General features: G+C 45.4%; 1 protein-coding gene across 5 annotated transcripts in view; it reads right to left on the reverse strand.

The window, feature by feature from the left end:
• Positions 1-15,749, reverse strand: part of PDE1C (phosphodiesterase 1C) — a 596,098-nt gene that overhangs the window by 451,383 nt on the left and 128,966 nt on the right. The gene's annotated exons all lie outside the window — the stretch shown is intronic.

Genomic DNA, 15,749 nt, shown 5'->3' on the forward strand with positions numbered 1-15,749 from the left:
GAAGACGGAGTAGGAGTTGTGAAAATTTTGAGGAGGGAAGAGAGGATCTAAAATAGTTGTCTCTCAAAGTGGGAGAAGGTATTGATTAAGATTTGCCAGGTCCAATAAGAGATTCATGGTCATGAACTTTTAAATAAGACAACATGGTTGTATGTTTTTCTCAGCCACATTCAGCTGCCAGAGAGGAGGCAGAGAGTTGGTGGTTCACCTGGCTATGGGTTTTTGCTAGGCAAGTAGAGGGTGAGTAGAAAGGGCATGCAAAGGAGTGACTATAAAGGCCGCCCATGGAAACAAGATGGGTAAGAAGGGAACTGAGGACATGACAGGGGTGATGGCCAGTGAAAAGAAGGTAGGTTCAATAGTTTTGAGTTCCTAGGGGGGTCAAATAATTGTTGGAGGTGGGCTTCTAGAAGAAATGATCTGGAAGGGAAGAAAGGACTAGTTAACAAGTGGGATGTTGTTAATGGGGTTATGGGGAGATTAGGGGGACAGTGATCAGTAATGAAAAAGTGTAGAGTTGACCCATGGGAGTGAGTGGCTAAGAGAGGACGAGATCATTCAAGGTAAGGAAGTAAATTAATAGAAAGGGCATGATATTTAGAGAATCATCTACTTGGTATATCAAAACCACCAAAAATTGTGACAAGAGTAGTGAACCAAGTGTAAAAGTCTTCAAGGAATGATTGGGGATGGTTTATAGATGATTATAACAAAGAGGGATGGTGGGTGGTACAGACTGAGAGAGGAGCTTCAAAAGACCTGGGGGCTTCCCAGGAGGAGGCAAGAACAATGGCCTGAAGCCACCATGAGGAGTGGGAAGTCCACGCATATGCCTCTGGGCCTGGTGGGGCACAGGAGAGCAAAACAGTCAGTGGAAGCAGTGTCTTCTGCAGACAGTCCAGTTTTAGTTGGAGCAAAAAAATAAAGTGAAAATTCAGAGAAAAGATTGCTACACAGGGGATTTCACCAATGAAAGAATGAGGGTTCCATAGGGCCATGTGGAAGTTTAGGGGAACCAGGAGAAGACAGAGATTGAGTCTGATTAAAGGATAGAACAGCCATATGGAGATGAGTGTCTGGGAGATGGTGATGGGTGACCCATGTCTTGGCTTCCTGGGGTGCCTGACACAAATGAGTGACTCCTGGTGGACAGCTACGAGGAGATGTCTCTTAGGCAATTGGGGTGGGAAGGAGGTAGAGTCAGGAAGAGGGAAAATGGGGTTTGCCTGGATCATATAGGCACTACACAGTCTTGCACAATGAACATATGCATGATATATTTTTTAAGGAAATGGCTCTGAGACAAAGAGCTCTTTACAAATGAATGCCGTAAGAGGTGGCTCCACACACAGGCAGTGCCTGTCTTCCTGGGTTGATACGCACAAACTGCTCACAAGGCAGGAAGAATGGGGAACTCAGATTAGTCCGTTCAGGCCTTATAGATCAGCAGCTTGAGGTGACGTTTTCAAGTGGGAGGAAGCTGATGACACTAGTTTAAAATAGAGTGTGGAAATTATCTGTGGTTTTCAATTTCACACTTTGCCTGACCCACCTGTCATGGGAACTGGCTCTGGGTGGACTTAAAATGGTTCAAACCACGCACCAGAAGCAGCAAAACCAAGTCCCCCTCCATCACACAGATCTGAAGGAAAGTCAGGTCTTCAAGAACATTGTGGCTGGGGTGGGAGGTGCTGATAGTGGGGCCCAGAAGAGCCCTTCTAATGATCAGCAGCTGGAGGTAAGAGTCAGCAAGCCTGGGTTCAAATCCTGCCTTTTTCCTGGGGAAGTCATTTATCCAAGTCTTAGTTTCTCTGCATGTAAACGTGGAAGATAATGATATTGGCATTTGAGAGTCATTGTGAAGAGCAAAGTCAGTTGAGCTCTTAGTACTAAATCAGTGCTAGTTTTCTTTATCACCTTTCCCAGAATGAAACACTGAAATCTGGGACCTACAGACCTGAGTAAGAGGACAAGTAAGTATTGGTATTCCTGACCAGGAAGGACACTAAGACACAAATGTTTCTGAACTGGCTGCAGAATGAAGCATGGCTCAAAACCCTTTCAAGATGAGGACTTACACGTCAATGGGTTTCCAAGGAGACAGATTTTACAAAAGCTACTATAAGCTGCACTCCCTCTACAAAAACAAGATAACATCACGCTCCTGCTCTCAGCGAGCTCCTTCTACGTTCTGACAAATGATAGAAATGTAGGAGGAAGAGGCCTAAAAGCAGGATACAAAGGCAGCACTCACTACACCCAATTTGCGGAATGAATGAACAAAGCCTGCGTTTTTCCTTCATGTAGAGATGGGGGAAGAGAAAGGAGAAGGGCATGTAAAAGTGGCCACATGGGGCCCAAGGAGGGAGCACAGAGGCAGTTAGGGACCTGGTCGCTGGGCTGAGACAAGTAGTAGTGCTGGATAACAAGAAACAACTCAAGAGCCCAGACTGGTTCTTGAAGCTTTCGCACACCTGAAGCCACGCAGGCAAAATGACACGTGAAAGCTGGCCTCCCGAGCACTCTGGGTATTCCAGAACCAGCTGCCCTGACCCAGCCAGTCCTGCACTGAAGCGGTATTCTGAGAACAGGTGTCAACGAGCCCTCACATTGAACATGGAAAATGGAATCCACTTTAGTTCTTTTTCCTTTGTGGGTGTTTACTATTTCCACCTAATCACAAGTTCCCGAGGCCTGGGATGTTGTTTTCCAATGAGCAGTCTGTGGAACACCAGCACCACGAGACAGTCCATGCAGGAAAGGTGCCTCATCAGATAATGCTGGTCAACCCTCCAAACAATCTCCCCATCCCAGAGATGCACAAGGCACATGGCATATGAAAGGCTCATGATGTTCTGCTGTAAAGAAACCCGATGAACAGTGTTTCTAAAACGTATGTGACTAGGCAACTCTTTTCCCATCCATCCGTGAAACATCCCCCTGGAACTCATGCTTTCCTGGGAATCCTCAAGATGTGGCTCAGATGGTTTCATTGCCCAGTCACCCACTAAACAGACCTAAGCTAAAGACTTGGGGTCTGCAAACGCGAAGAGACTTTGCATTGTTTCATTCCACAAATAAACATGGAGAATGCAAAGATTTTTAAGATGTTGGCATCATGAAAGAGGTACAAAGAAGATGCTGTAGGACTTGAAAAGAGGGGAAGGTTGGCAATTTTGCTGAACCAAGGATATTAGGAGGCATTGTGAAGATCCTCTCTATTTTAAGGCTCCTCTCTTATTGTCGCATGAGTATCTAGGACCACTAACCAACACCTGGAGATTATTTTAGACTGTGAGGATAGGGATTTTATACCTGGTTCCCCCAAACTGACATTTGTTTCCACAAATCTATGGATTGAGAAACATCACATAAAATGTTGTTAATGGGAGTAGGCAAATATTTCTCAATATGTCGTCATCCTACCTCCTGCATTGGAAGCACCCAAGAAGCTAGCTAAAATGCAAATACTCAAGTCCACCCAGACCTCTGGATCAGAATTTCGGGGGCGGGGGTCCCCAGGAATCTGCATTTTAAACAGGCTTCCCCACATGATTCTGATCCATGCTTATGTCTGAAAACCACCAAACCCAGGATTTCCAAAACTATTAAAGAGTTCACAAAGGGCTTTTGGGAAAGACATGACTTGAAGAAACCAAGAACAGAAACTGATGACACTGAGCTCACAGTGACTAACAAAAAAGGAAGCCCAAGAAATGGAATGTGTCAGTTACATGCCAGAACATTAACACTGTTCCGGAAGCTGCCCTGACAACAGCCAGGATTTTTACAGTCCCTTGGCAGGGACGTTCCCAGATGGAAGCGAGCTGCCTCAGCAGGTCACAACTCGACAAGAGGAGCCTTTCAAAGCATGCATATTTCAATGTGAACTCTAATCTTACCAAGCACACTTCTGAGGGTTACGTGGCTTTTCACATAAACCATCCCCACTAAAGAACTAACCTCTTTGAGTTCAACCTCCTATTGGAGCAGTGCTGGGTGCTCTGCGTATGTCAGCTCACAGAGACCCCAGGAAAGCCCTGCAAGGCAGGCACCTTAATCCTCACAGCGTGTCACTGGGCCAAGCTTACACAACCAGTGTGTGGCAGGATGGGATCCAGCCAAGGTCAGAGGGACCCCAAAGGCTGTGCTCTTTCCTTTGCCAAGTGTGCTTCCCAGGGAGAAAGTGCACTCGCCAACAACACACGTGTGCTTGTCCCCTGGGAAGTTAAATTTCCCACTGTAAATACATAAATTGGTGGGAGCCATGGTAACCCTACCTGGCATTGCCATCCCATCAGGCCTAAGCAGACAGATAGGGAGTTCCTCTCTTTGCTTGTCTTTAGCTGAAACAACAAAATGTCTAAGATTCCTTCCAATCCTGAAATACCATGCACTTATAAAATAATTATGCAATATAATGAGCTCCTTGATTACCCAAAGCTGGTCGTAAGTCCATTTATGAAGAAAGCAGAAATCATTTCTGCAGGAGCTTTGCTGTCTAATGCCATCTTCTGTCCGTATTCCAGCCCACCCCATCCACTTCCCCCTTTTCACCACCATCCCCTCCCATCCCGCCTTCTGCCCTCTGGAGAGGGCCTAATACCAGCCAATGACAACTATTGAGCATTTTGTGCTCCTGGGTTCCTTCCAAGTGTATCAGGCATTGTTTCTTATACTCATGATGAAAGAAAGGCTTTGCCCCCTTGGAGGAAGGTCAGAGGCAGGAGCAGGGGATGAGGTGTGTACTCTCTCTGTTCCCAAGGTCAACTACACAACGCCAGGAAAACCTAGATGTTCAGGTGCTCCACCAGGGAACATAACCCTAATTAGCTATTGGCCATACTATATACTATTTATGTATATGAGATCTTCTTAGGACACAGAGAAGCATTTAGCAAAGGTGAGGCTGCACAGGAGTGTAGGAACGTGGAAATCTATAACTCCTAGGAAGTTCTTTTAGCGACACATTCAAGAAATATCTACTGCAAGAGGCAGGGAGGCATGTTTGTGAAGAACAGGGGCTCCAGAGTACCAGAGATGAGGGTTCAAACCTGGTTCTCCTAATGACCAGCTGTGTGACCTTAGGCATGTTAACCTCACAAAGCCTCAGTCTCCTCAGGCATAAATAAGTTTAATAACAGTGCCTACCTCATAAGACTGTTATGAGAATAAAATGAGATTAACTCATGTTAATAACTTCGTGTCACCATGCATGGTATATAAGATGTCAATAAATGATGACTATAATTTTTATTAAATGTATTGGGTGCCTTCCCTGTGCCAAGCACAATACTACGCACTGAAGCTAAGGAGATAAATAAAACACAGTGCCCGCCTTCAAGAAGGCAGTGGGGGAGACAGTCACGCAAACAAATAATCATAACCTTACAGGGTCAATAATAAAGCACAGAAATTAGTGCTGTGGAGATCCAGGAGTGACTAACCTCCTTGGGAAAGCCAAGGAAGGCTCCACAGAAGAGGTGACACTTGAACCTATTAAAGAGGAGTAGGAGTTTTATAGACGAAGAAAGGTATCAACATGTGCAAAGGCCAAGAAGGGATTATGAGGGTAGTGTGTTTGGGAATGACTAGAAGAGACGCTGTGCAAGATGGAGCAGGAGACAAAGATAAGGGCTTGAAAGCCAAGGGCCCATTGTCCAACCTCAGGATTTTTGATTTATGGCCTGTCTCTCCAACCACAACGTTAGCCCTATGAGGACAGGGGCTTTGGCCTTGTGCATTGCTGTATCCCCAGTGCCCGGAACAGGGACTTGCACATGGTAAGCTCTCAAGAACCATTGTTAAGTCAATGAATTAACTTTATCCTATAGATGATAGGTGGACCTATCACCTAGTAGGTCCACTCAAACAATGGGGTGAAAGTTGGCCTGGAGGAAGAAGGATAAGTGACACAGTGAGTACTAGGACACTATGGTAGTAGTGAGGGCTTCCAAGGAGGCATGAGAGTGAGGACGAAGAGGAGGAAATGGATTTCACAGACCTTTCCAAAGTTGAATTGACTCAACTCAATAAATAACTGAATATACTATATGGGCACAGGCAAGGCTCGCTGTCAGTTGAAGTAAGACATGTTGCCCATCAGAACAGGCTTAGGTGGCCAAGGCGAGGGTGTAAAAGATAATTAGTTAATATTGTACACGTTGCATTTGAGGTCCCTGTGGAATATAAATACAGAGATCCACTTGGCAATGGGACATTTGGGTCTGGAGTTTGATATAGACAGTGAGAGACTCCATACAGAAACCACTGCAATAGGTGAGGTCCCCAAGGGAGAGAATTTAGCATTGAAGGTAAGAGCAAACCCTCTTCAAATCAATATCATAGTCGTTGAACATCAAGAATGTAGAAAACACTGGACTAGAAATACTTTTATGTACTAAATACTTATATGTACTTAAATGGGCTTATGATATAGCAGGGGATTCAAAAGATAAACATATGGAGAAGTAAAACAGCATGTAAAACTGAAACGACAGCTTGATTCAGCCCCAGAAGGGATTTCCCAGAACCTGGAGGAAAGCCTACCCAGTGAATCACATCGATACAAAGTCGGAGGACACGACAGACTGACAGAAGACCTCCAGAGGAGGTGAGCTCTGTAGAGACCTAGAAGGATAGGTAAGATTTACAAAAGGAAAATACAACCTCTGCAAATAACCATTACCACCTCTCATCAAACAGACACGCCAGGACCCTCTGCCGCAGCAGATGCCTTCTGACCCTGGTGTTGCACCAAAATTAACTTCTAACCACACTAATGGGCAAAATGTCACCAACACCTGGAAAACAAAACACGTAGAGAGAAAAGACTGTGAAAGCTTCCTTTGGTTCATGTGCATTGTACATAAATGCTACCGCATATGTGAAGAACAGGCATGCGACACGTTAGGTGGGAGTAACAGCAGAGTTGTTTATGGTAAGGAAGATAAGTAACGATAGTCTTCAAATGTATGAAGGGCTGTCATACAAAAGAGGGACGGGACATATGCTCTAAGGTGCCAAGGGATGGGAGCTCTTGGGAGTCAAATGTTTTATAAAGCATTAGAAAGATGTCCAATAGCCAAAGATATCTGGAAGGGAGTGGGCCACCTTGGGGGATAACAAGTTCCCTTTCCTCGCTGGAATTGTCCATACAGGGTCTGGACAAACTCTTATCAGGATGCTATGGAGCAGATTCAAATAAGGCACAGAAAGTCCCTAAGATTCTAAGGTTCTATAGTTATTAGGTAAAGAATTTAGATCATTTCACTGAAGGTGGTGATTCTGAATGTTACAAAAGTTGTTTGGAAGAACCACTGGTGGTCTTCTCCTTTCCTTGAGGCGGGGTAAATGCAAGCCTGCAGACGCAAGCATTTAACCACATGTTAAGAGGATCTATTCGGCAACAAAGCCCAAGGCTTCCTTGGACTGAGGAAATGGCACCTGGTGCTGCACACAAGGGTGTCCCCTCAGTGGTTTCATAGGAGGCTGGGGGAAAGGAGAGGGTACTCTTAAACATGAGCCTAATAAAAAGCCTGTTCACAGCTGTGGGAAGAGGACAAAAGATGCCCCAGACCAGTTTCCAAGAGTTGATCTTAAAGGGCTTCCCAACACTTAGCGACTATTTTTATCAATTCTACTTCGGACTAATTTAAAACTTTTTCTTTTTAAGAACTAAGTGCCTTTCACAACTGCTATCTCATGTATCCACCCAACAGCCCATGAGATTATTGCAATTCTGCAGATAAAAAAAAAAATCAACGCACAAAAATAAGTCAATCATCGTGTCTTAAGTACAGTGGAGTCACACCTTCTGTGGGGGTGAGGCTCCAAAGTTAGCTCAGAAGGCAAAAATCACATGTGCTCAAGGATTGCCTTTGAAAATCCCTTAAATCAATTGTAAGGTATAGTCTCTTTGATCTTACATATATAATCCTAAACAGTACACAAGATGAATGCAGGCAGTAGAGTATTTATTAAAGAAAACACACGCAAAATATAAATTTGGAGAATTTTAAATTATACAAGAGAAAAATGGAATACAGTTAAGTTTTTATAAACCAAGCGTGCATACACTACTGCTCCACCATATGCATAGCGTGTTAAACTCTATAGCTCTGTTTTAAGACGGATGAGCTGCCCTAGATCAGCTGGCCTGTCCAGTCCTGAGTAATGACACAATAGCTCCCATTTACCGGGGATTTACTGCCTGCCAAGCTCTGTGTGGAGACCTTTATTTGAATCCTCTCAACCATTCTGTCTATGGGGTAAACACTGCTACTATCCCCATTTTATAGGTGACACATCTGAGGCGGAGGAGTAGTTACCGTGGGCCACACACACAGCCAGTAAGTGGCAGAGCTGGAGCCAGAGTTCTGTCAGACTCACCAACATGGGCTTTTAGGAATGATGCTCACATGAGGTGTGCACCAGAATCACCTGGGGAGGACGCCTGTTAAAAATGGAGTTTCGTAGGTCCATCTCTGACCAACTGATTCAGAATCCTGCCTCCCCTCCCAGTCAACTCTGATGTGGGTGGTCCACAGACCACACTTTGAGAAACCCTGCTGTAGGCTCTAACTCCGTACTTAATGTAATTTCTACAAAATCACATGTCAGTACTGTCTGCCAGTGCTGTGAGGGCTATTAATAAAATGCTTGATGGTGATTACTGATAATGCTATAGCCACATCCTCTCACCACTCATCTCTGGAGCGACATGCCCCAAGTCCCTTGATAAATACACCCAGCCACCCGGGGTTTGTTTTAATGATTCAGGACAAAGTCAAGCCCCTGAAACTGTAGACCTTTTCCTGCATGAAATCTGTTTCATAGTTAATCCAAATAAGCTTCTTACTTAAAAAACACCTCAAAGGCTGATTACAAGTTCAGCTTTGGCTGCAACACACCACGAAGGCATCCAGTCATGGACTTACATTTCTGAATGGAATCATTCCACTCCTTTTGATGGAAAAGGCACATGATCTAGTGCCAGATGGTGACATTTGTGCAAGTCAAGCCGGATTAAGTCAAGAGGTTTAGTGAAGCATGATGCAGATAAAGAAATGATGGATTATCAACACACACACACACACACACACACACACACAGAGCTCAATTCTTTAAACTGTGGCAGCAGATCCCCCATCAGCCTATTCCTGTTCCCTGGCCTCTGGGGTCCCCAGCCTCTCACAGCTGGATATATTTCTGCATTTGCCCACCTGCAGCTGCCACGTCCACAGGCCAGGCAGACGTAGGCCTAAGTCAGCAGCCGAGGGCTAAGCCCCTTATGCTCTCTTCCAACCCACCTCTGCCTCCACACTTGAAGCTGGGTTGGCCCAATCTAAACACAGCACGAGCAGCCTGAAGCTTCAGCTCAGCAGCAGCATCCACTCGGTTTTCCAGTCCAGGCACCTGAACTCCATCATTCTTGAACTCCTTTTCTCTCACCTTCCACATCGAATCCATCGTCAACTCCTATCAATTCTACATCTAGTCTGGCTGCCTCTTTCCAGCCCACCGCTGCCAGGATGACTCTAGTTCCCTATTCTAGCCACCAGACATCCTCTTGGGATTACTGTGGTAGTCTCCAACACTCTCCTGCCTCAAGAGTCTTACATGTCTTGTCAATTGCTCTCTCCCCAGCACCCGCACAGAGGAGGTGCCTGGCTCAGAGGAGAGTAATGTACACACTAAATCATCAATCCATGAATAATGAAAATCTTATTAAAATATTCATTACCTCTTGCCTTAGCCCCATTATCCATCCTCTACCCTGCCCCTCATTTCAACTTTTGCGGCTCCCCCCTGCTATTAAAATAAAGTCCAAACTCCTTATGATTGCTTACAAAGGTAGGTCATAGTCATCTCTCCAGATGTGCCATTTGCTGCTTCCCTCATCCCACTCCTCACTCCAAGCAAAGTGAAATCATTTTAGTTGAGATCTCATCTGATTGATCATATCAATTAGATCTCAACCCCGGGGTTGTAAAAACAACCCAATTGTTGGCTAATGTCTCCAAGGAGGATTCCATTTTGTATTTTCCTATAGAGCCAGATACTTAGGGTTTATGAATATTTTAGGCAAATTTCAATTGTTTGAAGATGATGATCTAATTATGTGTTATACAGATCACCTGTGTCCCCTCCTCTCTGACTTGCTTATTCTTAGGCAAGTGCTCTCTCGTTTTAAAATTATATCTAATATAATAATATAAACAATGTACCAAGTGCCTTTTCCAATGGACTCTTCATTCACTCATCCAGTAACTGTTTATTGAGCATCTACTCTGTGCCTGGTACTGTAAAAGATCTCAGGATTATAAACCACAAGGCAGGCACAGCCCCTTCCTTCATGGAACATATATTCTAGTGGGAAAATAGGCTTTAAACAACAAATTATACAATTAATTATTTGATGATGATTTTGTAAAGTACTGTGAAGAAGAAAAACCAGGTGCAAAGAGAGCATATAACTAGCTAGTCTGGAAGGAAAAAGAAAAAAAGAAGATGACTTTGAGAAACTGATGTGTGAGCTCAGACCTGAAGGATAAGCAGGAATTAAATTCACAATGATGAAAGGCAGGGAGGAAGCATTCCAGGCACAGGGAATAGCATTTGCAAAGCTCCACTAGGGAGGAAGATGAATGTTTGAGGAGGCCAGGGTGATTGCGGCACATAGAAGGATGTGAAAGGACCAAAAAACAGATCTTGAGAGGCAGGCAGGGCCAGAACCTTTAGGCCTTGGAGGCCAGTGCTGCTCAAACTATTTATTTCCAATGTGTCAGGGACTGATCCAAAATTATTTTGTAAAATACAACAAAAATGGATTTCTAGAAAATTAAAATTAAAAGACATATAAAATACAAGCCCAAATTTTTTACTATTGGAATTAACAGGCATAAATTATTCCACCAGTTACTATAAAGGTTTCTAAATGCTTGCTCTCAATTTGTGCCCTTTCTCATAGCTTATTAATAACAAACAGGAGCCGGTCCACGGACCACACTTTGAGTAGCATGGTGGATGGGGAAGCCATCAGAGGGCTTTAAGCACAGGTAAGGTAAATTCGGAATTCTGTATTTTAAAGATCATTCTGGCTGTTGTATGAGGAATGGGTTTGGGGTAGAAGGGGCAACTAGGGCTACTGTAGGTGCCTTGGTGAGAGATGATATACCTTGGAGAGAATGACATTTAATGCCTGCAACAAGCTATGACGTAGTCATCAACATCCATTATTAAATCAGATTTAAGGTCATCTCCAGAAGTAGATTCACATTCCCAAAAACCTAGTAAATGCAGACTCTCCAAAGCCTTATTTAAATACAGTCCTTAGGGCCACCTTACTGGTGACCTTATAACAAGATCCTTTTTGCTGCCTCTGTAAATAGCCTTTCTGTGCCATCCACAGCCCAACTGGCCTTTACTGAAACCCCATGATGATCCATCAGCGTTACCCAGCCTTCCAGAGAACACAGCTGCCATTCTTCATGCAAATGCCTTGCAATGAATGAAACCCAAGAGGTATAAAGAGAATCTGCTTATAATAGGCTATTCTTTTCATTATTTTCTCATCTCTCTTAAAGTGATGAATTTCCAAAGGGTCCTGATGACTTTTAAGAGACAATTGAGTTTATGCAGCCGGGTTCAGGGAAGGCCAAGAGGCAGCTCAGCTCAGAAGCAAGAGCAGAGGCCTTTGCCTTTAGATAGAAGGCTTCTATGACCTGCCTCAATAGCGCATCTGCTTTAAGGTGCATCTGCTTTAAGACCCGGTGCCTACTGAGCAGCCTCTCATCTTGTCTACAAAATGGAGCCAATAATCTCTGGTCTGGCTTACTCGCAGGGCTAATGTAAAGATGTTTTCAATTTGATTCAAACAAGTGAATTCCTTGTGCTTCTGTGGCACAAGCAATGTGCCAGGTATTGATCTCAACACTGTGGCATGGGGAGACGAGGTGTGAATAATAAAGGACAACACTGCATAGTGGATGCAATCCACAGACATACACAAAGTAGTGCCCAGAAGAAGGAGTGTCCACTCTGAGGGCAGGGCGACACTGGGTTGGGGAAGGGCTCCTGGATGAGGTGGTGGCTGATCTTACGAAGCAGATAAAGGGATTTCCTAAGCAGACAAGCCTAAGAACACCATCCTAGGGAGAGCGATCGGCATGATGCATTTGGAAACCACAGGTAGCTCATTACTGAGAAAATGTGTGGAAATAAGGGAAAAGGAATAAGGCAGGACAGGGGCAGGGAATCACAACCGGCCTTGTGACCCAGTGAAACAATGAAATGAGACGATAGGGAGCATGTCCGAGGATCTGGGACTAGACTAGAAGAGTACATTTGAGTGAGGGTTGTTGTCATTATTGTTGTAGCTAAAGAGAACAAAAAAGCAGCTGTGTACATGTGACACTCCATGGATACCTCCAGAAACAACAATGAGAGCCTGAGGGGGCTGTAAGTCCTATGTTATGCAAGTGGGGACAAAAGCCAGTGACATCTGACTTGCTACTGTGACCTCACCTGTACTGACAGGCCCAGGAAACTTGGGTCCTCTGCACAGTCACTTGAAGGCACAAGATGAGGTGTTGGTCCCAGGTAAAAAAGAACCACTTTTCTCTCCCAGATCTCCTGAGAAAGCAGGGAAAAATCCTCTCCCTTCCCCTCAACTTTAAATGAAGCCAGAAAGTCCAATGGCTTTGTTCACCCAATGATATCACCGTATTCCAAAAGCAATAAATAAACGCTATTTTCTAGGCAGATGATGAAGAGAGAAAGATCCTGACTTTTCTCTATTATTCATCAGAGACAGCACTGACTTAGAGAAATCCATCCAGAGTGGTGAACTTGAGTTGTGTGTGTGTGCTGTGCGCGTGCCTGGGTGCACATGCATGTGTGCATGTGTGTGCAAACACATGTGTATGCGTGCATGTGCAGGTGAGGGAGGGGAAGGCAGAGGAGATCTCAGACCCCTGCTAGGAGGAGTTGTCTACTTCCCAGATGGGCTGCCCCAGAGAGGGGCCTAGGACCCCACGATCATCTCTAAGCTTCCAAGGAGGCCTTCCCTGCTGTTGAAATTCTCTCAGGAGATAATGTCTGCCCCAGGAAGCCCAACGCACATCCTTACATGACTTGGAAAAAAAATCAAAGAAACATCTTTCCTTTCTTCTTAGGCGTCTATCAAAAGCATCCCATCTCAAGCAGCTGAAACACTGGCCCTTTCCCCATTACCAACCCATTCCCAGAAGAGCTATGAAACCCAAGTCCCTCTGTTTTGGAAATCACCCACATTGATAACAAGCGGTCCCAGAGGTTGGCGAGAGCCCAGAGCATGAACCCAGGGTGGCTGACGTCACTTTGCAAAGCTGTTAAGAGCATTAATGAGTTCATGGGGCCCAAGGCCACTCAGATGAAAACACCAGGATAAACTGCCCAGATTTAGTTCTCTGACACAGGGCTCCTGCCCTCCTGCCCTCCATCTTTCCCTCTGAGAGAGCAGCAGACACAGGGGAGGAGGGGAGCACGGGCTTTGGAGAAGCGGAGACCTCAGTTTGAACATGGCCAGACCATACTTAAAATTCTTAAACCTGAGTGTGTATCAGAACTGCCTGAAGAGCTTGTTAAAATACAAATTCCTGGGCCTCACCACCAGAGTTTCTGATTCAGTGAGGCTGGTGTAGGCCTGAGAATTTGCATTTTGCCCAGCTTCCAGATGAGGCCAAGGCAGCCAGCCTGTGGACCACATTTTGAGCAGCTCTGAGCTATCACTTCCTACCTCTGTGACCTCTGCCAAGTTACCTTACTTCCCAGGCCTCAGTTTCCTCATCTTTTGAATGAGCATAAGAATACCCATCTCCGAGAGTCACCTTGGGCATTGCATGAGAGAACATGTTTTTCAGTGACTGGCACCTAAGAGGCCTTTGATAAATGGAATCCAGAATTTTAAATGGAATCTAGAGTTTCGCACCAAGACAGCCATGAGGTTCCAAGACAGTAATACAAGTAGAATCCTGAGCCTTGAAGCCCAAATCTCAAAAAGAAAGTATTGTGCACACATGCACGCACACACACACACTCACACACCTGGCCACTGGCTTCCCTGTCATCTAGTAATGAAACATTTATTAGCTGGAGCCACCGTTTGTGCTGGGCACCTGGACTGAGCTGAAGATGCCTCCCCTCCTGCCCCTGGGAACATCATGGGAGCCAGACACTAGCAAATGACTAAAATGCATTGTTTTAAGTATAACGCTGGAAACGTTATGAAATGCCACGGAAACAGAGGAGGAAAGGATATTTGTCCTGCCTACAAGGAAGCAAACGGCCTGAAAAACTTCACTGAGAATGGTACGTTTGTGATGGGCCTTGAAGGATACACAGGAAGAGGAGAAAGGACACCCCAAACAGAAACAAGAGCACAGAGGCCGGACAACAGATGGCCAGCTTGCAAGAGAAGTGGCTTGTACTGTTGTGAGACTTCAGAGAGGGTGGACAGGAGAGGCAGAGGCTAGTTCGGATACGTGGAGGGTGAGAAATCTCCCATGAGGGAAATAAGGACATATTGAATACTGACGCAGATAAGGGACACAACCATACGTGTATTTTGGGTAGGACACTGTGCATTGGAGGACCAAGATTAGAAGTAGGGAACGCATTGAGGAGGCAAGAGATGCTAAGAATCTGACCCAGAGTGATTGCAGAGGGGAGGAAACGAGGGGACGAAATCACCAGACGTTTCACAAGAATTACCCAAACTCATTCCAATGCATTTCACCACTTCACATAAGACGAGGTTCACAGAAGGAATTAATCCTCAGAGACCTGAGCCTCTGAACTTGAACAAAGGGACATCTCCCAGGAGGCTCCACTCAAGTAGGTATAAGGTAAAAGAAGCTTTTTGGTAGAGTTTGCCAAAACCTTAGTGTAGACATCCTCTTTGGAGTTAGAGATAAGGGGCTCCCACTGCAGCCCTGACAGTATGACTGTCCTGCCAGGTGACCAGGGTGGAAGGCCCAAGAGAGGCTGAGACAGCTGCCTGGTGGCAAAGCCCCGCATCCACAACCTAGCTCCCCTTCTTCCAAAGCATGAGCGTCAGGGCTTAATGGCAGCCAGCTCACCATGGGGCCTGTATTTCTGCCAACATCTCTGCCAGTTGCCAAAGGACTTCTGTCACCCACTCAGCCTCACCTCCACAAAGGCTGCTCACCTGGCTCCCGTGCCCGGCTCTGGGTCTGGCCAATCCCATGGCGTAGGGGGAGCACCACCAGATACACTGTAATGTGACCTTGAGCAAGTCACTTCTCCTCCCAGCCTCAGTTTTCTCATCTGTAAAATGGAAGTAATAGCATCTTCCCCATCTCTAACACACGCTCTTGTGAGGATTAAAGACAGCGAGGCATATAAAAATGTTTCACGAACTGCCAATCAGCATACAGTGCCATTCTTTCTATTTCCAAGCCAGTCCCCAAGTTTCAGCTTCCTGCTTTGTCTCCACCTTCTTTTTTTTTTTTTTTTTTTAAGATTTTATTTTTTCCTTTTTCTCCCCAAAGCCCCCCGGTACATAGTTGTGTATTCTTCGTTGTGGGTTCTTCTAGTTGTGGCATGTGGGACGCTGCCTCAGCGTGGTCTGATGAGCAGTGCCGTGTCCGCACCCAGGACTCGAACCAACGAAACACTGGGCCGCCTGCTGCGGAGTGCGCGAACTTAACCACTCGGCCACGGGGCCAGCCCCTGTCTCCACCTTC

This window comes from Equus asinus, chromosome 1 (genome assembly GCF_041296235.1).
Source record: "Equus asinus isolate D_3611 breed Donkey chromosome 1, EquAss-T2T_v2, whole genome shotgun sequence".
NCBI lineage: Eukaryota > Metazoa > Chordata > Mammalia > Perissodactyla > Equidae > Equus > Equus asinus.